Below are 24,437 nucleotides of genomic sequence, written 5' to 3'. Positions count from 1 at the left end.
AGTGAATTCTCCTTCCCCAAGACAAAGAAATTAAAGATCACTCAATATCCAAAGCTCTCCGAAAACTATTATGAAAACTCCAAAAGAAAGCTCCTCGAAGAACTTGAATTCTATCCTATTTATACACTTTCTTCCAATGATCTTCAAGCCTTGAGTTGGGCCTTTGCTCTTGGTGGAATTGGGTTGAAAGAGGCCTTGGTTGATTGTTCTTGAAGTTTGGAGAAGAACCAAAGTGAACCAATTGAACCGGGTTTGAGTTTTTCAAAAGTTGGACCAAAAGTTTGAGCAAAAGTTAGGGGTCTAACTTTTGCTCCAACTTTTCATATCAGCTAACACCACTTTGCTGATATGAACGTTGGTGCCAACGTTAGGGGTCTAACTTTGGCCCTAACGTTGGCCTTACCTTGTGTACTTGTGGCGCCAACGTTAGCCACCAAGTTAGGGGGCTAACGTTGGCGCAAACTTTTGCTCCTCCTTGTGATTTTCATGTGCCAACGTTAGCCAGCAAGTTAGGGGGCTAACGTTGGCGCAAACTTTTGGTGCCCAGGGAGGTTTTCTTCATGCCAACGTTAGCCTCAAAGTTAGGGGGCTAACGTTGGCGCAAACTTTTGGTGCCCAGGGGTGAATTTCATGTGCCAACGTTAGCCTCAAAGTTAGGGGGCTAACGTTGGCGCAAACTTTTGGTACCCAGGGAGTGATGTTCAAGATCCAACGTTAGCCTCCATGTTAGGGGGCTAACGTTGGGGCTAACTTTTCAACCAAAAGTTTGTGCAAAAGTTTGATGCTAACTTTAGGTCCAGCTTTTTGCTTCCTGGTTCAATTTCACTTATTCCATTGTCTTCTCTTTACTCCTAGCTATTCCTTCTTACTTCAACCTTTCTCCAAGCTTTCTTCACCTATAATTAATCAACCAAACTCATCAAAGCTATGCTCATAATCATGAGATATTCATTCTATCATAATATGCAACAATTTTAGCATAAAACCTCATGAAATGGCATGAATTTATACATGGTTGATTCAATCAAGGGAAACATGAAAATCTACTCAATTAGCTTGCTTATGGTTCAAGAAAGTGCATAATTCTAATGAAAACAAAAGGAAACGACTGGTTAAAATAGGCTAGGATGACTTGTCATCACAACACCAAACTTAAAGCTTGCTTGTCCCCAAGCAAGAAGAGATTTATTGAGAAGAAAGAATGAGATGGAAGAGGATGTTCATGCTAGCAGAGTATTATTGATAGTTCATGGGATTTTGTGTGGATATGTAAATACTCACTTCTTACTGACTCCTAGGCCTAGAAAGTCTCCTTCAAGCTTCAAGTAACATACTGCTATGACCTCTCATTATTCCTTTATCCTTGGCTATTACTTTGTTTATAAGCTTTATTTGAGTGTCATGTGTAGCAAGTTCATTTCTTTTCTGTATACTTGACACATTATTCACCATGGACACTTGGCTCACATTCCCTTTTAAACATTGATGCCCAGCACCTCTTTGGGTTACTAAATGCCTTGTAGTTAGGTTGCTCTTGATAGTGGACTTTCAGCTGATGATCCCGGATTAGTTAACCCAAGTCACCGAGTGTTGATGCACTCCTAAGAGCTTACTAATCCAAGCAGATCCTAGTACAAAGACATCACAGGCATATATTTTAAAGTTCAAGCTATTGGTGTGATGCCGAGGCATCTTAGGCTAGTTTCACTAGCATTTTTCTGTTAGTTTTAGTTGTTTTATGCATTTTCTTGAGCTTAAAGTAACCAAAAATGGTTAAATGAAGAACAAAGCAATGAACCATCCAAACAGTATGATTTTAATGCAAATTCCATGAGTTTTAGTTATATTACTTGAATGCTATGAATGGAAGATTTCTCATGAAATTTTGCAAGAGTTTGATGCAATTGTTTGGATGATTTCAGGGAAGAAGAGGCTAAGCAAGGAAGCAACAAAATCAATAAAGGAAGCTTGAATATCACATGTGGAGTTTAAGTTCCAGTTTAAGCCTAAACTGGAGCTTAAACGCCAGAATCAGGAAGGCTAAGAAATGCTGGAATTGAAGTTTAACCTCCAGTTTAACCTTAAACTGGAGGTTAAACGCCAGAATGAAAAGTCTCACCAAAGAAGCATTCCACGTTTAACCTCCAGTTTGACCTCAAACTGGAGGTTAAACGCCAGAATGATAATGCCACTCAGGAAGGAGTTCCACGTTTAACCTCCAGTTTAACCTTAAACTGGAGGTTAAACGCCAGAATGGGAAAAGCACCAGGGAGCCATTTCCACGTTTAAGCTCCAGTTTGACCTCAAACTGGAGCTTAAACGTGTTCGACCAAGTTTCCTCCTCCAGGGTTGCTCTCTCCATTTCCACGTTTAAGCTCCAGTTTGACCTCAAACTGGAGCTTAAACGTGTTCGACACCTCCAGGGCTACCCTTCTAAGCTTCCACGTTTAACCTCCAGTTTAACCTTAAACTGGAGGTTAAACGTGTTCGACCTCCAAGGCTGCCCTTCCTATATCCACGTTTAAGCTTCAGTTTAACCTTAAACTGAAGCTTAAACGTGTTCGACTACATGACTCTCCAGGGCTGCTTTCTTCCATTTCCACGTTTAAGCTTCAGTTTAACCTTAAACTGAAGCTTAAACGTGCTTCTACAAAAGGCCTCACTGGAAGTGTCTGGCGTTTAAGCTGCAGTTTAAGCTTAAACTGCAACTTAAACGCCACTCTTGGAAAAGGTTTATGGACCAAAAATATTGTGGTTAAGTTAGTATTTGAGCACAAACATTAACTTAAACTTATTCTGGTATGAAACCCAATTGAATATCATGGTTTATGGGATTGGGCCTGAAGGATTGATGAGTTTGAAATCTCAATTTATTGAGTCATGTGTCATTATTTGATTATCATTAAGTTGGCTCAATGAATGTTACAGAATTTGGATCAACAGCCTCATCAAGATTATGGATCATAAACCCAAGGCAAAAGGAAAGCAGGGAGAGGCCTCAAAGCCCAAGAAACACAACAGAAGCTCAATATAGAAAGTGTATAAATAGGATAGAATTTAAGTTAGAAAGGACTTTTACCTTCACTTTTAGCTAGTTTTCATATCTTTGTAATTGAATTCAGAGCTATGACTCACTAAACCCCCTTTCATTGGGTTAGGGAGCTCTATTGTAATTCAATGAATCAATAATAGTTATCTTCTTCTTCAATCTTTTCTCTTGAATTTTGTTAGAAAGCTTCTCGATCTAATTCCATTGGGTAGTTGTCTTGGGAAAGAAACTACCCATAATTGGAATCCTTCGGAACCTTGGGAAAGGAATGGAGGATTCATGCTAGAGAAGCTTTCTCACAGTGAATTGGATTGGGGTTTGGATGGATATTGTGACATGTAATCCTACCAAATTGTGGTTCATGAAACTGTGTGGTATAATCAGTGATCGAGCATCATCTCTTCTTATGAACATTTAAACCAAGGGATTGGGAATTTGTTCATTTTTAGAGAGAATTGGTGAACCAAGGGATTGGGATCCAATCATATAAGATTGCCAAGCAAAATTCAATGAACGCATTGCTTGAGGAAGAGATAAACATGTTTTGATTCGGAGATCTCAATATCTCCTATAACCCAATGAATCCCCCAATTCTGATTTCCATCTTCTCTTTACATTCTGCAACTCAATTCTTGCAATCACCCCCATTCCCTTTTAATTTCAGCAATTTAGTTTCTGCTCTTTAATTCATGCAATTTAAGATTCCGCCATTTCAATTCCTTGTCATTTATTTTTCCCGCCAATTTTACATTCCGCAATTCTCATCTCAATCTTGATTCTGCTCAACTAGAACACACTTCTAATCCGAATTGCTCACTCAACCAATCCTTGTGGGATTCGACCTCACTCTATTGTGAGTTTTTACTTGACGATAACCGGTGCACTTGCCGGAAGGAATTTTGCCGATCGTGCAATTTCCTAAATCATAGCATAACAAGTTTATGCGCATCAACTCCTCCATATACCGAACCAGAGAGGACCCTTCATAGACTGAGAAGGGAAGCAAGAGGGAAGAGAGTAGTGGGAGAAGAGGAATCTGAAGGAGAATCTGAGGACAATTTTGAGGAAGCTTTAGATCTCAACATGGATAGAGAAGTTCACAACCATGAGAGAGCTGATGGAAACAATGTCATTCCTGAGAGGAGGGTTCTTAGTTCATACATAAACCCAACCTCTGGGAATTGTGGTAGTAGCATCCAGAAACCACCCATTCAGGCCAACAATTTTGAACTCAAACCACAGCTAATATCACTTGTGGAGAATCATTGTTCATTTGGTGGAAGTGCTAATGAAGACCCAAACCAACATCTCACAAAATTCCTGAGAATTTGTGACACTGTGAAGTCCAATGGAGTCCAGGAAGATGCATATAAACTGCTTTTGTTCCCATTTTCACTTAGGGACAAAGCAGCTAAGTGGCTGGAATCATTCCCAAGGGGGAGTCTAACAACATGGGATGAGGTGGAAAGCAAGTTTCTGGCACGTTTCTACCCCCCACAAAAGGTCAATAGGCTTCGATCTGAGGTTCAGACTTTTAGACAACAAGATGGTGAAACTCTCTACGAGGCATGGGAGAGATTCAAGGACTTGACAAGGAAATGCCCACCAGACATGTTCCATGATTGGGTGCAATTGCATATTTTCTATGATGGACTCTCTTATGAATCAAGGAAGGCTGTAGACCATTCATCAGGAGGTTCATTGAACAGGAAAAAGACTGTGGAAGAGGCCATTGAGGTGATTGAGACAGTGGCTGAGAATGAGTACTACTATGCATCAGAAAGGCACAACACTAAGGGAGTCATGGAGCTGAACCATGTTGATACAATTCTAGCCCAAAACAAGGTGTTTGCCAAGCAACTAGCAGAGCTTACCAGGCAATTAGAAACAAAGCAAGTGGCTGCAATACACACACAAGATCAAGAGGAAGTAAGCATTGAAGGAGGTGATTGGGAAGAGGCCAACTATGTGGGAAACCAACAAAGGCAATCATATGATCCACATTCCAACACTTACAACCCAGGATGGAAAAATCACCCAAACTTTGGGTGGGGGAACTAACAAACCCAACCACAAAACCACAAACCTTACAACCACAACCAACATAACAATTCCACATACCAAAACTCCAACCAAAGATCATACCAAGCCACACAAAACACTTACTCCCAACCATCATATCATGGCCAAAATAATCAACCTACCCAACCTAATCCGAACCAACAATTTCAAGATCAATTAAACCGGATAGAAGGAATGATGGCAACCATGAGTCAAGACATAACCGAATTGAAAAGCTTCAGGGATGATGTGAGAGCTACCTTAAGAAACCATGGTGAAAAACTCAAGAGGATGGAGTCTCAAGTAGGAGAGCTATCTCAACAGGCTGTCAAATCAACTGCAGTGTTCCCTAGTGACACAGAAAAGAATCCTAAAGGGGAACAAAAGAGAGTGAGATGGGAAGAATGCAAGGTCATCACCATATTGAAGGAAGTTTCAGAAGAAGAAGGAATCAGGCCCTCAGAGCAGGAGCCAGAAATCTTGAAGGAAGGTGTGGAAGAAGTTAAGCAGGAAAGTGGAACTGAGCAAGCCAAGGAACTGCAAAAAGGCATGCTGGAAATATACCAACCAAAAGCACCATTTCCTCAGAGGTTAGGAGGAGGTGAAAAAGAGAAAACCTATTCAAGGTTTTTAGAGACATTTAACTCTCTCCATGTCAATATTCCCTTTCTTGAGATTCTCCATCAAATGCCTACACACATCAAGTATTTAAAGGAATTGTTAAGCAAGAAAAGAGTTTTGAAGGGAGGACAAACGGTAACAATGAACAAAGAATGCAGTGCTCTCACCAAGAAGGACACACTCTCTAAGAAAACGGACCCAGGAAGTTTTCATATCCCTTGCATCATAGGGGAAACAAAAATTGTCAGGAGGATCCTTCTGATCTGTTTCCACTGATTCTTGTGGCTTTAACTCTTGCAACTCTTGTTTGCCTTCCAAGGACTGTTTTAGAGTTTCAGCTGCTGGATTACTTTCCTCCAAACACAGATGGCTACTATCATCCTTAGGCTTTTCAGGTTCTGGTTCAGGCTCAGATGCAGGTTTGAAAACTTTGAAAATGAGCTGTTCATCATGTATTCTCAGAATTAGCTCTCCTTGTTCTACATCTATGAGCGCTCTAGTAGTGGCTAGAAATGGTCTGCCCAGAATGATAGGGTGTAAGTAGCTTTCCTCCATGTCCATAATGACAAAGTCTGTGGGGAAGTAATAATCCCCCACTTTCACCAGCACATTTTCAACTACCCCTTCAGCTTGCTTCTGAGTTTTGTCAGCCAGTTGTATGATTACATCAGTGGATCTCACCTCATTCAGTTGTAGCCTCTTCATAAGAGTTAGAGGCATCACATTTATGCTAGCTCCTAGATCACAGAATCCTTTTGTTTCTTTTTGTTTCCTTTTGTTCTGCCACTTTTTGGCTATCTTTTTTTCTTTCCTTCTTTTTGTTTTTCTTTCTAACCAAGGAATTTTTTATTTAATTGAGATTCATAGACAGTAGGCTACTCTTTGCAAAAGTGTTGTGATGATAAGTCATCCTAGCCTATTTTAACTAGTCTTTTTCTTTTAAGATTCTTTGACCTCCTAGTCACCACAACAAGACAACATACATTAGTCTTATCCAACCGTAGCAAGAGTGTTCTTTTTATTAATACTATGTGAACCATCAATTCTTATATCATTTGAACCGTGACACTCTCCCTTGAAGACACCAAACTTAATGTTTGGTCATATATAAAGAAAATGAGTATCTTCCTCCAATTAGTGAGATTCAAATGTTAAATGTTCATAAGAATTGTTTTCATCATACTTTCTTTTTCTCTCTTTTTTTTTTCATGAAGGATCAATTGTATCCCTAAATCGGTGCATCAAGGTTTGATGAACACCAAACTTGTTTCTTGTCAAAGGGTACATCACAATTAATGCCTTCATTACCGGAAAAGAATTTTTTTTTTCATTTATAAGATTTTGAAAAACAACAATTGTATGATTATTGATGCATGAGTTTCTACTTTTCATGAAGCTATGTGGACACACCAAACTTAGTGTTCGGCTATATGCTTTGTCAAGATACTCCAAACATGCAAAATGGAATTATTTGTAACATTGGTTTAGTATGCTTGAAGGCACACCAAACTTAGCATATGTTTCAAAATAGTGCATGCAGTCAATGGATATGTTCATGAAAAGAGAAAAGAATTCATGCTCAATTGATCACAACTTATTGAATTTAAAATGACATGAATCTTAAAGCATGGGTTGCCTCCCATGGAGCGCTCTTTTATTGTCATTAGCTTGACATTGGAGCTTTCTTTTATGGTGGTTGGTGCTTGTAGGGCCTCAATTTGTCTCCTCTGACCGTGATCCTCTTCTTTGTTCTCTGGTGTTCAATTTCAGCATGCTCTAATGATAGTATGTTGCTGACAGTGTAATAATCCTCGGTTTGTTGATTTGCCCCCAGCTGTTGATATATCAGTTGCACTTTGTCACCTTTGGAAAGCCCCTCTGTTGGAATCTTTCTGTTCTTCCAACCCCTTTTTGCTTTGTTTCTGCGTTTCATCTTTCCTTTTGTTGTTCTTTCTTTTCTGGCCGTAGGTTTTCCTTGGAGACCTCTCTTCTCAGTGGCCAATACTCTAATATCCTCTTGGGCTTTTTCATCAGTCTGCGCAATCCTTAGCATTGGGATGTTGCTGTGGCTTTCCTGGTCATTTTTCATATAGTCTTTCTTCTCCTTGCTAAATTGTGCCTCTGGTAATACCTTCAGAGTGACACTCTGGTCATGCATCCTGAGAGTTAATTCCCTTTCCTCTACGTCTATGATAGCTCTAGCAGTGGCCAAGAATGGCCTTCCCAGTATAACAGAGTCACCATCATCATCGTTTGATTCTAGAACCACAAAATCAGCAGGGTATATAAAACTGTCCACCTTGACCAAAAGATTTTCAATTACACCCCTGGGTTATACCATTGACTTGTCTACCAGCTCCAGAGACATTTGTACTGGTTTGACTTCCTCTATATGCATCTTTTTCACCAAGGAAGATGGTATTAAGTTAATACTTGCTCCGAGATCGCACATTGCTTTAGTGATGGTCAATTCCCCAATGGTGCAAGGCAACAGGAAGCTCCCTGGGTCCTCAAGCTTGGGAGGAAGCCCCTTTTGAATCAAGGCCCTGCATTCCTCAGTAATCATTATGGTTTCTTTCTCATCCCAGCTTCTTTTCTTGTTGACAAGCTCCTTCAAGAATTTGGCATACAGAGGCATTTGCTCAAGTGCTTCAGCCAAGGGGATATTAATTTCTAGCTTCTTGAAAATCTCAAGGAATTTGTGAAAATGCTGGTCTTTAACCTCTTTGTTAAACCTCTGGGGATATGGCAGTGGAGGTGTGATGCTCTTTCCTATTTGCTGCTGTCCCTGAGCTACTTCCGTTGAGCTATGTGGCTGGTTGTCCTTCTCTTTAAGTTTCTCAGTGCTTTTGTTTGGCATCACAACTTGCTCCTTAGCCTCATCTGCCTTTGTTTGCTTCTCATCCTCCGTTGGTTCTTTGATGTTCTCTGCTTGCTTCCTTGTAGTGCCATTGTTGCTTATCAATGTTCTCCCACTCCTTAATTGTATTGCCTTGCATTCCTCCTTGGGATTTGGAATTGTGTCACTGGGCAGTGAGTTTGAAGGTCTCTCAACAGATACTTGCTTGGAGAGTTGCCCCATCTGTCTCTCTAGGCTCTTCAGGGAGGCTTCCTGATTCTTGGTTACCATTTCCTGGTGTTTCAACATTTTGTCTATCATGGCCTCCAAGTGAGTGATTCTTTGGGCTTCAGGTGATACTTGAGGTGGGTTATGAGATGTGGGTGGTGGATGGTAGGCATTTTGGTTGGTGGGTTGGTTATTAGATTGGTATTGGTTGAGGTTGGGGTAGTTGTTTTGAGGTTTTCTGTAGGGGTTTTGGTTAGTTTGCTGCTGGTTGTGGTTTTGGTTGCTTCTTGGGTTGTGTTGGTTTGAGTTCCTCTGCCCATGGTTGTTGGTTTTGGGTATGGTTATCTCCCCATCTGAGGTTTGGGTGGTTTTTCCAGGATGGATTGTATGTATCACCATACACTTCATTTGGTCCTTGGTTGTGCATATACTGTACTTGCTCTTGTTGTTCTTCTTGAGTTTCTTCACTCTGTCCCCATGTGGTTGATGGTTGGCTAGTGTTAACTGCTGCAACTTGGAGACTATCAATCCTCTTGGCCATTTGCTCAAATTGTTGTTGTATTTGCTGCTGCATCATCTTGTTTTGAGCTAGGATTGAATCCACTCCTTCTAGCTCCATTACTCCTCTCCTTTGTGATGGTTGGCGGCCTCTTTGATGAGCAAAGAAATATTGGTTGTTGGACACCATATCAATGAGTTCTTGAGCCTCCTCTGCAGTTTTCATGAGTTGCAAGGAACCTCCAGCTGAATGATCCAAAGCTTCCTGGGATTTCAGTGTTAAGCCTTCATAGAAGTTCTGAAGCTTTTCCCACTCATTAAACATGGCAGGGGGACATTTTCTGATCAGAGCCTTGTACCTCTCCCATGCCTCATAGATAGGTTCGGCCTCCATTTATGTAAATGTTTGAACCTCAGCCTTTAACCTTATAATCCTCTGAGGAGGATAAAATTTGGCAAGAAACTTGGTTACCAAATCATCCCAGTTATTGATGCTGTCCCTTGGAAAAGATTCCAACCATTGAGTGGCCTTGTCCCTGAGGGAAAATGGGAATAGCATCAGCTTGTAACTGTCAGGGGGCACTCCATTAGTTTTGACAGTGTTGCATATCCTCAAGAAAGTGGATAAATGTTGGTGTGGGTCCTCAAGTGGTCCTCCACCAAAAGAGCAATTGTTCTGAACCAAGGTGATGAGTTGTGGTTTGAGTTCAAAATTGTTAACATTGACATTTGGAGCCAAGATGCTGCTCCCACAATGTCTAGGATTTGCAAAGGTATAGGAAGCCAAAACTCTCCTCTGGGGTGGGTTGTCATTGTTGTTGTCTTCTCCACCTGGTGGATTGGTTAAATGTTCCTCCATCTCTTGGAATTCTTCGTCTGATTCCTCTTCTCCAACAATGTTTTTCCCTCTTTCAGCTCTTCTTAACCTCCTGAGAGTTCTTTCATCTTGTTCATGAAAATTGGGTATTGTAACACCCTCACTATCAGAAGTCACGTTTCCGGTTGCGCTACTCTGATAGCAAGAGGTACTACGACTACTTTACATACTAACTATTAAAATAGGAGCCTGTGACTCGACACTGTATCGCTGATTTCTTTGAAAATCAGAAATAAATACTTTATCTTAAGAAAAATGCAAGCAGGCATAGATTCATATACAAGACTCCTTACATAATATCTCATAATATAATATACATATAGAACATACAACTTCTATCCCTCTTACAAACTTGTAATAACAAAGACGAGGGAAGAAAATAATCTATTTAACACAACAGCATATAAACCAAACTCAGTATAACTCTTCTTTATGTCTCTTCATCTGGTTCCTGAAAAGGTAAAGCTGTAGGGGGTGAGAACCTAACCACACGGTCTCACCACGGAGTTTCAAAGTTGTCATAAGAAGATATCTAATAAGAAATCTGCGTTCAAGCTTAGTGATTATCATTGCCTTATGAATATTTAAAAGAAAACAATAGGCAATCATTCAAAACCTTTTCGAGGAAACAAAGTTTAATCTTTCAGAAATCCAAAATCTTCCTTTTCTTATAGGAAAATCTCAATCAGAAATCAACCACGCAATCAAACAACACCATCATTAATTCAGCACCAAAGTTCATTCTCAAATGTAGCACGCCAGGACAAACACAGACAAGACATACAAGGAAAACACAAGTAGATAGCAGTTACAGCAAATAGTTCAAGTAGCAGTTAAGAACAGTTTAGCAATTAGGCAAACCCAAACAAGTTCAAACTCAAGCAAAGCATACAAATGCATATGATGCATGCCTGTCCTATGGCTGATGAGGCTCATCTGTCGGTTATCCAGCCAACCCGACAAGTCTGAATTGTACTTAGACTGTCCCCCGACGTGCATCCCCAAGAGTCTATGCATAGCTTTTTCTCAAATAATCAATATTGCTCAATGGGGGTAACATTCCCGGAAATTTATATAGTGCCCGGTCACACTTACATCGTAGGGTCAACAGAATATCGAGTTCTCAACCTGGTACACGTGGTAGCAAGCCACGGCACTTAATCCAGGGAACCTCGTATCTCAGATATCATCATTCATAAGCCATTTCATTCTCATAATCAGTATATAATCATTTATCAAGCCATGGTATTAACCTTCATGTAACATTCTCAATCCATATATCAACATTCTCGACATCCTCAACATCATCATCATTTACCAATCCATATCTCATTTTCAAATTCATTCAAAAATCATATTTTAAAGAAAATCTTTATCATCCTTCTCTCCATTCCGCTCATTGACAACCCCAATTCAAAACATATTTCTTTCTTTGATAAACAAATCAACCCTAAGACATGTAATGTTTAAAACCAAATCTTTTCAGATAATACTTAAAGTGGAACTTCCAATTTTATAAAATTTCGGCAGCATCTCCTCTAAAACTCGGATACTGCCACCCTTTTCGGGTCCCATCCAAACATTTCTCAAATCTTTTTCAACCATTTCCAAATCTCAAACATTTTCCAGAGTTGAGCCGGTTCCGATACCAAATTATTTTTAAATCAAACCAATTCCAACAGTAAAACTCTTTTTAAAATCAAATCAGCTCAAATAGTAATCCATTTATAAAATCAGACCAGCCCCAGAATCAATTCATTTGTATTACTAAGTAAACTCCAAAACCAAGAAAAAATCCACTTTTCATAATAATCAAGCAAATACCATTTCAAACCGGTTTTTATCAACAACCATACACCACTCACGCAATCAAGCATCCAATAATCCAGTCCAACAAACCAACACATCCACAAGACAAATATAATCACAGAAATATATCTTTTCGCATCAATATCTATTTATCACAACTCTGAATTATAAAATAAATTTTAAGAAAACCCCTACCTCAGTTAGCTGAGTCCACGTAACTAATCGTGATAATTTCCTTTTCTTTCAAATCATGGCGACAGTGATAACAATAACCCCCCACGGGAACAGCAACAGCCCCGACGCCTCTTACAACAGCCGTGTTAATATAAATTGCAATTACAGTGACTGAAACAGTTTCCAGAAACCCAAGACAAAGGACATGTATCAAAAATCGAATCAGAACAAGCATGACAAAGATAGTAAAACATGTAAATGGCCTAGAATCGAAAAAGATATCCGACCAGAATCATTAGGAATAGCTCTGGTGTTGGCTCTCAGCGGCAGAAGAACAGAAATCAGACCTAGACACCCGTCCTAGCAGCATTAGCCTCACTCCATGTGATTAAGGCAATGGAGACGCCAACAATAATCAGAATAGTGGCACAAACTAGGAGCAGAACAGATTTTGAAAGGTTCTAAAATGTAAACTCTTACCGTAATGAAGGAATAATGACTGAACCAAACTGCAGAAAGTTTGGCGGTGGTTCAGGCGGCGGCAGAAACGAGATGGCGATGGACTTTCTGCGGCGGCAGAGAAACTTGCAGTGACCCCTGACACAGACAACCTCAGCAACCACTCTAACAGTGAAAATCGACTTAATAGACAAAGAAGCTGAAGCAAGGTTTAGAGTTTACCAAGCAGACCTAGACATCAGTGGCGGTTTTTGGTGGCAGCGGGGATCCCCAAGCAATTCTGATGACCACAGCACTGTTTCTAGCGACCACAGTCGCGGCGGCGCAACTCAGAACGGCGAATAGCGGCGGCGACGTCTTGACTCAGCGGCGGCGCAGGAAACAATGGTGCTGGTTGCGGCAGAGCGCGGCGGCTCTTCTCTTCCTCCCATCGTCAGCGGCGACAGTGGCCCCTCCTGGGTGCTTCCCTCAGTCACGCGTTTTTCCCCTCCAATCGAATTGGCGACGGCGAGGCAGCAGCAGCAACGGCGCCTCCTCTCCCTCGCATGGGTCGCTCTCTCACACCACCAGATCTGGTCTCTCTTTTCAACTCGGTTCGGCGGCGGTCGGGGCTCAACGTCGAAGGCAGAAAGGCGAGGACAACGGCGGCGCCAGAGACCCCGCGAAGACGGCAATAGACGCGCGCCAGTGGCGGCTTCTTCTCCTCTCCTTCCTCGGCTTTCTCTCTTTTTCCCTCCTGGTGGTGACACGACGGGGCGGCGGCAGTGACGCCCGCTGGCGTCGTCTTCCTTCTCCCCTTCACCTCTTCCGCGGATCCCTCTTCATCCTTTCTCCCTTTTCATTTTTTTTTTCCTTTTGGTCTTCTGAAGCTGTGGGTTGGGTTATTTTGGGAAAAGGGTATGGCGGTTAAGGCTAGGAAAATTAGGGTCAGGGTTGCCTTTTGGGGATTTAGGGTTTTATGATAAAATTGGGGATTTTTGGGTTAATCTGAAATCTAATTAAATCTCTAAAATTACTCTAAAATATTATTTATTATATCAAAATACTAATTGATTTGAAATCAAATACTCTAATTGAGATTATAAGGTAATATAATTAATTTTCTTTATTTATAAAAATATTAGTATTAAACTCCGAAATCTCAATTACTTAAACCAAATCATATAAAATTCTTATTATTTTACATTTGCTAAATTTTATTATCTAAATATAGAAAATAATTCGATAATTATAAAATCAGATAAACCCTTAAGTTACTTTAAACTCAATTAATCAAAATTTGCTTTAATTTATTTTTTAATGAAATAATTTCTGAGGTTAAGGTACTTAATGAATAAATAAATCAAAATTAGCTCTTAATATGATTTTTTCTAAAATTTCTGGGTCTTACAGGTATGGTTCTTCTTGTACCTGACATACAAGCAGAGCATGAGAAATGCACAAAATCAGTGACACTTCAATTTACTGCCAGATTGAAGTGTTAGTTAGTTTAAGCAAAAAATCAAACAGTTAGTGGGTTAATCAAAATTAAAGAAAAAGTGCTTGATCTAGATCACCACCTCACTTAATCATTGTCAATCTAATCAATCCCCGGCAACGGCGCCAAAAACTGATGAGTATTTTGTTGAAAAATAAATTTCCTCCAAAACACACAAATCTAACCGGCAAGTGCACCGGGTCGTATCAAGTAATAAAAACTCACGGGAGTGAGGTCGATCCCACAGGGATTGAAGGATTGAGCAATTTTAGTTTAGTGGTTGATTTAGTCAAGCGAATCAAGATTTGGTTGAGTGTTTTGTGATTTGCAGAAATTAAATTGCATGGAAGTAAAGAGAACAGGGAATTAAATTGCTGAATCTTAAAGAACAAGAAATTAAATAGCAGGAACTTAAAATGCAAGAAATGTAAATAGCGGAATCTTAAAGTGCAAGAAATGTAAACGGCTGGAATTGTAAAGGGAATTGGGGCTTGGATTTAAACAAGGAAAAGTTAAATTGCATTAAACAGAAGAGTAAAAGGGAATTGGGACTGAATCGGATCTGAAACAGAAAAGTAAATGAACATATAAAGCAGTAAACAGAGAATTGAAATGGGAAATCAGATCTCAGGACCCAGAGACTAGAAAGCCAAGTCTAGATCTCAATGCCTTCCTAGATCCAACAAGAACAATTACAAGGGAATTGTAAATTGTAAGGAAAGTAGATGAGAAGCAAGTAACAGAAACGGAAATTAAATTGCAGTAAACAAAGCAGAGAGATCCAAGGATGAGATTGAAACAGAATTTCTTCAATTCTCCAACCCAAGATCCAAGACAATTGCAATTGAAATAGAAAGCAATAAAATGAAGAGGAAGAGAAGTGAATTCTCCTTCCCCAAGACAAAGAAATTAAAGATCACTCAATATCCAAAGCTCTCCGAAAACTATTATGAAAATTCAAAAGAAAAGCTCCCTGAAGAACTTGAATTCTATCCTATTTATGCACTTTCTTCAAATGATCTTCAAGCCTTGAGTTGGGCCTTTGCTCTTGGTGGAATTGGGTTGAAAGAGGCCTTGGTTGATTGCTCTTGAAGTTTGGAGAAGAACCAAAACGAACCAATTGAACCGGGTTGGAGTTTTGCAAAAGTTGGACCAAAAGTTTGAGCAAAAGTTAGGGGTCTAACTTTTGCTCCAACTTTTCATATCAGCTAACACCACTTTGCTGATACCAATGTTGGTGCCAAAGTTAGGGGTCTAACTTTGGCCCTAACGTTGGCCTTACCTTGTGTACTTGTGGCGCCAACGTTAGCCACCAAGTTAGGGGGCTAACGTTGGCGCAAACTTTTGCTCCTCCTTGTGATTTTCATGTGCCAACGTTAGCCACCAAGTTAGGGGGCTAACGTTGGTGCAAACTTCTGGTGCCCAGGGAGGTTTTCTTCATGCCAACGTTAGCCTCAAAGTTAGGGGGCTAACGTTGGCGCAAACTTTTGGTGCCCAGGGGTGAATTTCATGTGCCAACGTTAGCCTCAAAGTTAGGGGGCTAACGTTGGCGCAAACTTTTGGTACCCAGGGAGTGATGTTCAAGTTCCAACGTTAGCCTCCAAGTTAGGGGGCTAACTTTTCAACCAAAAGTTTGTGCAAAAGTTTGATGCTAACTTTAGGTCCAGCTTTTTGCTTCCTGGTTCAATTTCACTTATTCCATTGTCTTCTCTTTACTCCTAGCTATTCCTTCTTGCTTCAACCTTTCTCCAAGCTTTCTTCACCTATCATTAATCAACCAAACACATTAAAGCTATGCTCATAATCATGAGATATCCATTCTATCATAATATGCAGCAATTATAGCATAAAACCTCATGAAATGGCATGAATTCATACATGGTTGATTCAATCAAGGGAAACATGAAAATCTACTCAATTAGCTTGCTTATGGTTCAAGAAAGTGCATAATTATAATGAAAACAAAAGAAAAAGACTAGTTAAAATAGGCTAGGATGACTTGTCATCAAGTTAGCATCAAACTTTTGCACAAACTTTTGGTTGAAAAGTTAGCCCCAACGTTAGCCCCCTAACTTTGAGGCTAACGTTGGCATGAAGAAAACCTCCCTGGGCACCAACGTTTGCGCCAACGTTAGCCCCCTAACTTGGAGGCTAACGTTGGCACTTAAATCACAAAGGGGGAAGGCCAACGTTTGCGCCAACGTTAGCCCCCTAACTTGGAGGCTAACGTTGGCGCCACTCACACCAAGCATTGCCAACGTTAGGGTCAAAGTTAGACCCCTAACGTTGGCACCAACGTTCAAACCAGGAAACCATGCTTGCTGCCATAAAAAGTTAGGGTCAAAGTTAGACCCCTAACTTTGACCCTAACGTTGAGATCATCTTTGGCCAACTTCAAAAACCGGTTCAATTGGTTCACTTCGGTTCTTCTTCAATCTTCAAGAGCAATCAACCAAGGCCTCTTTCAACCCAATTCCACCAAGAACAAAGGCCCAACTCAAGGCTTGAAGATCATTTTGGAAAGTGTATAAAGAGGATAGAATTCAATTTGTTTAGAGAGCTTTTCTTTTAGATTTTTGAGAGGAGTTTTTGGAAAGCTTTTGTTACTGAGTGAACTTGAATTTCTTTGTTTCCTTTTACTTGAAATTTCATTTTACTTTTGTCTTGAATCTTGGATTGGAGAATTGAAGAAATTCTGTTTCAATCTCAATCTTGGATCTCTCTGTTTCTTTACTTTACTGTTAATTGAATTTCATTTCCGGTTCATTGTTCTTCATCGCTCTTCTTTGCAATTTACAATTTCCTTGCTATTGTTCTTATTGGATCTAGGAAGGCATTGAGATCTAGACTTGGTTTTCTAGTCTCTGGGTCCTGAGATCTAAATTCTCATTTCAATTCTCTGTTTAATGCTTTCATTGTTCATTTACTTTATTGCTTCAAGATCCGGTTCAATCCCAATTCCCTTGCCCTCTTCTGTTTGATGCAATTTAATTTTTCCTTGTTTAAATTCTGCAAATCCATTCCCCAATTCCCTTTACATTTCAAGCAATTTATATTCCTTGCACTTTAAGATTCCGCAATTTATATTTCTTGCACTTTAAGTTTCTGCCATTTAATTTCTTGTTCTTTAAGTTTCAGCAATTTATTTCTTGTTCTCTTTACTTCAATGCAATTTACATTCTGCAAGTCACACAATCATCAACCAAATCTTGATTCGCTTGACTAAATCAACCACTAAACTAAAATTGCTCAATCCTTCAATCCCTGTGGGATCGACCTCACTCCCGTGAGTTTTTATTACTTGATACGACCCGGTACACTTGCTGGTTGGATTGTGATGTTTAGTGAGAGATTCGTTTCTCACCAAAATATCTCATCAAGTTTTTGGCGCCGTTGCCGGGGATTGATTAGATTGACAATGATTAAGCGAGGTGGTAATCTAGATCAAGCACTTTTTCTTTATTTTTCTTTAACTTTTGATTAACCCACTAACTGTTTGAAATTTTGCTTGAACTAAACTTCATTCTAGCAGTAGAGTGAAGTAATCTTGCTGGTGTTTCTTTTGTCTTGTTTGTATGTCAGGTACAAGGAGATCCGCTCCTGTGTTATCTGAAGTTGATCAGAGAACTCTTAGAAGGATAAGAAGAGCCGAAAGAGGGAAAAGTATTGTTGGAGAAGAAGAATCAGACGAAGAATTCCACGAGATGGAAGGAGATACATCTAATCCAGGAGGAGGAGTTAATAATCCACCACAACAGAGGAGAGTATTGGCTTCCTATACTTTTGCAAATGCTAGACATTGTGGAAGCAGCATTCTCACCCCTAATGTCAATGCAAATAACTTCGAACTGAAGCCACAACTCATCACATTGGTCCAGAACAACTGCTCATTTGGAGGAGGACCATTGGAGGATCCAAATCAACATCTATCTACCTTCTTGAGGATCTGTGACACTGTCAAATCCAATGGTGTGAATCCTGAAACCTACAAGCTTCTGCTGTTCCCGTTCTCATTAAGGGATAAGGCTGCACAATGGCTTGAAACTTTTCCCCAAGTAAGTATCACTAGTTGGGATGACTTGGTGACTAAATTTCTAGCCAAGTTCTATCCACCCCAGAGAGTCATCAGGCTGAAAACCGAGGTGCAGACATTCACACAATTAGATGCTGAATCCTTGTATGAAGCATGGGAGAGGTACAAAGCCTTAATCAGAAAATGCCCTCCAGAGATGTTCAATGAATGGGATGTGCTGCAAAATTTCTATGAAGGCCTGACATTGAAATCTCAGGAGGCATTAGATCATTCTGCTGGAGGTTCACTACAACTAATGAAAACTGCTGAGGAAGCTCAGAATCTTGTGGATATGGTGGCCAACAACCAATATTTCTTTGCTCATCAAAGAAGCCGCCAACCATCACAAAGAAGAGGAGTAATGGAACTAGAAGGAGTGGACTCAATCCTAGCTCAAAACAAGATGATGCAGCAGCAAATTCAACAACAATTTGAGCAAATGGCCAAGAGGATTGATAGTCTCCAAGTTGCAGCAGTCAACACTAGCCAACCATCAACCACATGGGGACAGAGTGAAGAGACTCAAGAGGAGCAACAGCAAGAACAAGTCCAGTACATGCACAACCAAAATTCTGGGCCAAATGAAGTATATGGTGACACTTACAACCCTTCTTGGAAGAACCACCTAAACCTTAGGTGGGGAGACAATCACAACCAAAATCAACAACCATGGCAGAGAAACTCAAACCAAAACACTTTAAGAAACAACCAAAACCACAACCAGCAGCAAACTAACCAAAACCCCTACAGAAAACCTCAAAACAACTACTCCAACCCCAACCATTACCAATCTAATAACCAACCCACCAACCAAAATGCCTACCATCCACCATCCACATCTCACAACCCACCACAAGCATCACCTGAATCTCAAAGACTCACCAACTTGGAAACCTTGATAGACAAAATGTGGAAACACCAAGAAATGACAACCAAGAACCATGAAGCCTCCATGAAGAGCCTAGAGAGGCAAATTGGGCAAATCTCCAAACAGATTTCTGTTGAGAAACCTTCAAGCTCACTGCCGAGTGACACAATCCCAAATCCTAAGGAAGAATGCAAGGCAATACAATTGAGGAGTGGAAGAGTCTTGGTGAAAAATGAAGAAGCAACCAAGAAGCCAAAGGAAAGTGACAAGAAACAAGCCGAAGAAGAGAAAGTCAATGACAAGAAGGAGACAGCAAGCAAGCCAACTCAGAATCAAGTTCAAGAAAAAGAAGATCAGCCACAAAAATCAAGAAAGGGAAAGGAAGTAATTGAAGAGCCAACTGAGGACCAAAGGCAGGGAAATAACTTCACTCCTCCCTTGCCATATCCTCAAAGGTTTAACAAGGAAACTAAGGACCAACACTTCCCAAAATTTCTTGAAATCTTCAAGAAGTTAGAGATCAATATTCCCTTAACTGAAGCACTTGAGCAAATGCCCCTGTACGCAAAGTTCTTGAAGGAACTTATCAACAAGAAGAGGAGTTGGCAAGTTAATGAAACTGTACTGCTCACTGAGGAATGCAGAGCACTAATCCAGAAGGGACTTCCTCCCAAACTTGAGGACCCTGGGAGTTTCTTTCTACCCTGCGCCATTGGCAGTATAACTATCAAGAAGGCGATGTGTGACTTGGGAGCTAGTATCAATCTGATGCCTGCCTCTCTAGTGAAAAAGTTAGGCATAAAAGAGGTAAGACCAGTAAAGATGTCTCTAGAATTGGTGGACAAATCAGTAATATGCCCCAGTGGTATAATTGAGAACCTTCTAGTCAAGGTAGATAGATTCATCTTCCCTGCAGATTTTGTGATCCTGGATTCGAATCAGGATGAGGGCGACTCCATTATACTGGGAAGACCGTTCTTAGCCACTGCTAGGGCCATCATAGACATAGAGCAAGGAGAATTAACCCTCAGGATGCATAATGAAAGTATCACTCTGAGTGTACTACCAGAAACACAGAACAGTAATGAAAAGAAGGATGGTACAGAAACAGACAAGGAAAATCTGCAGTGGAGGGAGGAAATCAACAAGACAAACAACAACTGCCCTCCCAAGCAAGAGATAGATGATACAGCAGGCCAAAAAGAGAAAGAGACTGTGCAAAGTAATGAAGAAGCTCAAGGGAACATTGTAGTATTGGCAACTAAGAAAAGGAATTTCAAAAGGGAGCCTGTTTTCAAAGAAGAAGAATTAACAAAAGGAAGGAAGAAAAACAAAAACAGAATCAAAAAGGGGTGGAAGAACAAAAAAATTCCAACAGAAGGGCTCTCCAAAGGTGACAAAGTGCAGTTAGTCTATCAACAACTGGGAACAGACCAACAGACTAACGATTACTATACTGTGAGCAAAATATTATCACTAGAACATGCTGAGATAGAGCACCAAGGAACAAAGAAGAAGCTCACGATCAGAGGGGACAAGTTGAGGCACTACAGTCATCAACCGCCATAAAAGAAAGCCTCAGTGTCAAGCTAGTGACAATAAAAGAGCGCTTGTTGGGAGGCAACCCAACCTGAGGTAGTTTTCTTTTCATAGTTATTTCAATAAAAAGGTTAAATGAGTGGTATGTATTGCAAGGAGCTAAGTTTGGTGTTTCACACCAAAACATATTAAGGGAGAATGAAGGATTCTAAGTTTGGTGTTCCACCAAAAATCTTACTTAAAAGCACATTCTCACTTTCTATATAAAGAGTTACCAACTCCAAGCAATCTGACAAATCATTTAAGCATTGTCTGTTTCTAGTTTTCAGTTTTATTACCTTTAGCAAAGATTTAGGCTTTCACATATGGTTATGGATAAGAAACATGGCAAGAGACTAAGTTTGGTGTTCACACACCAAAGTAAGTTCAAACACCTACAAGAAAGTCTTGCACACTAACAAATCACATAAAGGCTTGAGAAACAAGCAACTTCCATTAACACTGCAGAAAATCAATCACTCTTCTGGGAGGACTACTCACCATTAGCTGAGATGAAAGAAGAAGAAGCCACCAAGAGGTTGTATTGTCACTTAACTCCATCAGTATTGAATTTCTCTAATTTGGAAGTATGAATATGCCCATTTTAACAGAAACTGTTAGTGTAGTATGCATCAATTATGTTTTTGTTTTTTTTAAGTAGGCTGGTTTTTATGTTGGCTTGTGTGTTCATTTTCACTTAACAAGAAGCATATGTTGTCCCCTGCATCTTTTAATTCAATAAAAGAACAGTTTGAATGTGAAGTGAAATGGTCTCTGTTAGATAGAAGTGGAATAAAAGTAAGTGGTGGTATGTGTGTGATTGTATAATAACTCACTTTTAGTGAATAAAGAGCTAGGAAATCTCCTTCTAAGTAGAGAGTGGATACTGTCTATGAATCTCAATTGAATAAAACTCCTTGGTTAGAAAGAAAAACAAAAAGAAAGAAAGAACAAAGAAAGCCAAAAAGTGGCAAAACAAAAGAAAAACAAAAAGAAACAAAGCTGGACACCAATAGCTTGAACTCTGAAATATATGCCTGTGATGTTTGTGTACTAGGATCTGCTTGGATTAGTAAGCTCTTAGGAGTGCCTCAACACTTGGTGACTTGGGTTAACTAACCCGGGATCATCAGCTGAAAATCCACTATCAAGAGCAACCTAACTACAAAGCATTTAGTAGCCCAAAGAGGTGCTGGGCATCAATGTTTTAAGAAGGAATGTGAGCCAAGTGTCTATGGTGAATAATGTGTCAAGTATAAAGAAAAGAAAATGAACTTGCTACACATGACACTCAAATAAAGCTTTTGAATAAAGTAATGACCAAGGATAAAGGAATAATGAGAGGTCATAGCAGTATGTCACTTGAAGCTTGAAGGAGACTTTCTAGGCCTAAGAGTCAATAAGAAGTGAGCATTTGCATATCCACATAAAACCCCATGAACTATCAATAACACTTTGCTAGCATGAACTTCCTTTTCCATTTCATTCTTTCTTCTTAATAATTCATTTCTTGCTTGGGGACAAGCAAGCTTTAAGTTTGGTGTTGTGATGACAAGTCATCTGAGCCCATTTTAGCTAGTCTTTTTCTTTAGTTTTCATTAGAATTATGCACTTTCTTGAGCTACAAGCAAGCTAATTGAGTAGATTTTCATGTTTCCCTTGATTGAACCAACCATATGTGAATTCATGCCATTTCATGAGGTTTTGAGCTATAATTGTTGCATATTGTGGAAGATTGAATACCTCATGATTTTGAGCAAAGCTTTGATTAGTTTGGTTGATCAATGATAGGTGAAGAAGGCTTGGAGAAAGGTTGAAGCAAAGAGGAATGGCTAGGAGTGAAGAGAGGACAATGGAATAAGTGAAAATTGAACCGGGTTGCATGAAGTTAGCCCCAACGTTAGCCCCCTAACTTGGAGGCTAACGTTGGGCATGTAAATCACTCCCTGGAAGTGGCCAACGTTAGCTCCAACGTTAGCCCCCTAACTTGGAGGCTAACGTTGGAACTTGAGAATTTCTCCCCTGGGCACCAACGTTTGCGCCAACGTTAGCCCCCTAACTTGGAGGCTAACGTTGGCACTTAAATCACAAAGGGGGAAGGCCAACGTTTGCGCCAACGTTAGCCCCCTAACTTGGAGGCTAACGTTGGCGCCACTCACACCAAGCATTGCCAACGTTAGGGTCAAAGTTAGACCCCTAACGTTGGCACCAACGTTCAAACCAGGAAACCATGCTTGCTGCCATAAAAAGTTAGGGTCAAAGTTAGACCCCTAACTTTGACCCTAACGTTGAGATCATCTTTGGCCAACTTCAAAAACCGGTTCAATTGGTTCACTTCGGTTCTTCTTCAATCTTCAAGAGCAATCAACCAAGGCCTCTTTCAACCCAATTCCACCAAGAACAAAGGCCCAACTCAAGGCTTGAAGATCATTTTGGAAAGTGTATAAAGAGGATAGAATTCAATTTGTTTAGAGAGCTTTTCTTTTAGATTTTTGAGAGGAGTTTTTGGAAAGCTTTTGTTACTGAGTGAACTTGAATTTCTTTGTTTCCTTTTACTTGAAATTTCATTTTACTTTTGTCTTGAATCTTGGATTGGAGAATTGAAGAAATTCTGTTTCAATCTCAATCTTGGATCTCTCTGTTTCTTTACTTTACTGTTAATTGAATTTCATTTCCGGTTCATTGTTCTTCATCGCTCTTCTTTGCAATTTACAATTTCCTTGCTATTGTTCTTATTGGATCTAGGAAGGCATTGAGATCTAGACTTGGTTTTCTAGTCTCTGGGTCCTGAGATCTAAATTCTCATTTCAATTCTCTGTTTAATGCTTTCATTGTTCATTTACTTTATTGCTTCAAGATCCGGTTCAATCCCAATTCCCTTGCCCTCTTCTGTTTGATGCAATTTAATTTTTCCTTGTTTAAATTCTGCAAATCCATTCCCCAATTCCCTTTACATTTCAAGCAATTTATATTCCTTGCACTTTAAGATTCCGCAATTTATATTTCTTGCACTTTAAGTTTCTGCCATTTAATTTCTTGTTCTTTAAGTTTCAGCAATTTATTTCTTGTTCTCTTTACTTCAATGCAATTTACATTCTGCAAGTCACACAATCATCAACCAAATCTTGATTCGCTTGACTAAATCAACCACTAAACTAAAATTGCTCAATCCTTCAATCCCTGTGGGATCGACCTCACTCCCGTGAGTTTTTATTACTTGATACGACCCGGTACACTTGCCGGTTGGATTGTGATGTTTAGTGAGAGATTCGTTTCTCACCAAAATATCTCATCACCAACCAAGGCCTCTTTCAACCCAATTCCACCAAGAACAAAGGCCCAACTCAAGGCTTGAAGATCATTTGAAGAAAGTGTATAAATAGGATAGAATTCAAGTTCTTCGGGGAGCTTTCTTTTGAAATTTTCATAATAGTTTTCGGAGAGCTTTGGATATTGAGTGATCTTTAATTTCTTTGTCTTGGGGAAGGAGAATTCACTTCTCTTCCTCTCAGTTTTATTGCTTTCAATTTCAATTACAATTGTCTTGGATCTTGGGTTGGAGAATTGAAGAAATTCTGTTTCAATCTCATCCTTGGATCTCTCTGTTTCTTTACTGTTAATTGAATTTAATTTCTGTTAATTGCTCTTCATCTACTTTCTTTGCACTTTACAATTTCCTTGCAATTGTTCTTGTTGGATCTAGGAAGGCATTGAGATCTAGACTTGGTTTTCTAGTCTCTGGGTCCTGAGATCTGATTTCCCATTTCAATCCTCTGTTTATTGCTTTATATGTTCATTTACTTTTCTGTTTCGGATCCGATTCAATC

General features: G+C 39.8%; 1 non-coding gene across 1 annotated transcript; it reads right to left on the bottom strand.

Moving 5' to 3' along the window:
• Positions 1-4,558: 4,558 nt before the first annotated feature.
• On the bottom strand, positions 4,559-4,662 carry LOC148545045 (small nucleolar RNA R71). Its single transcript, XR_015901834.1, has one exon. It is a non-coding gene; the product is annotated as a small nucleolar RNA R71 (small nucleolar RNA).
• Between the last annotated feature and the right edge of the window lie 19,775 nt (positions 4,663-24,437).

This window comes from Arachis ipaensis, chromosome B9, assembly GCF_059453495.1.
Source record: "Arachis ipaensis isolate K30076 ecotype BB chromosome B9, ASM5945349v1, whole genome shotgun sequence".
Taxonomy (NCBI): domain Eukaryota; kingdom Viridiplantae; phylum Streptophyta; class Magnoliopsida; order Fabales; family Fabaceae; genus Arachis; species Arachis ipaensis.
This window is presented reverse-complemented; position numbering and strand designations above follow the sequence as displayed.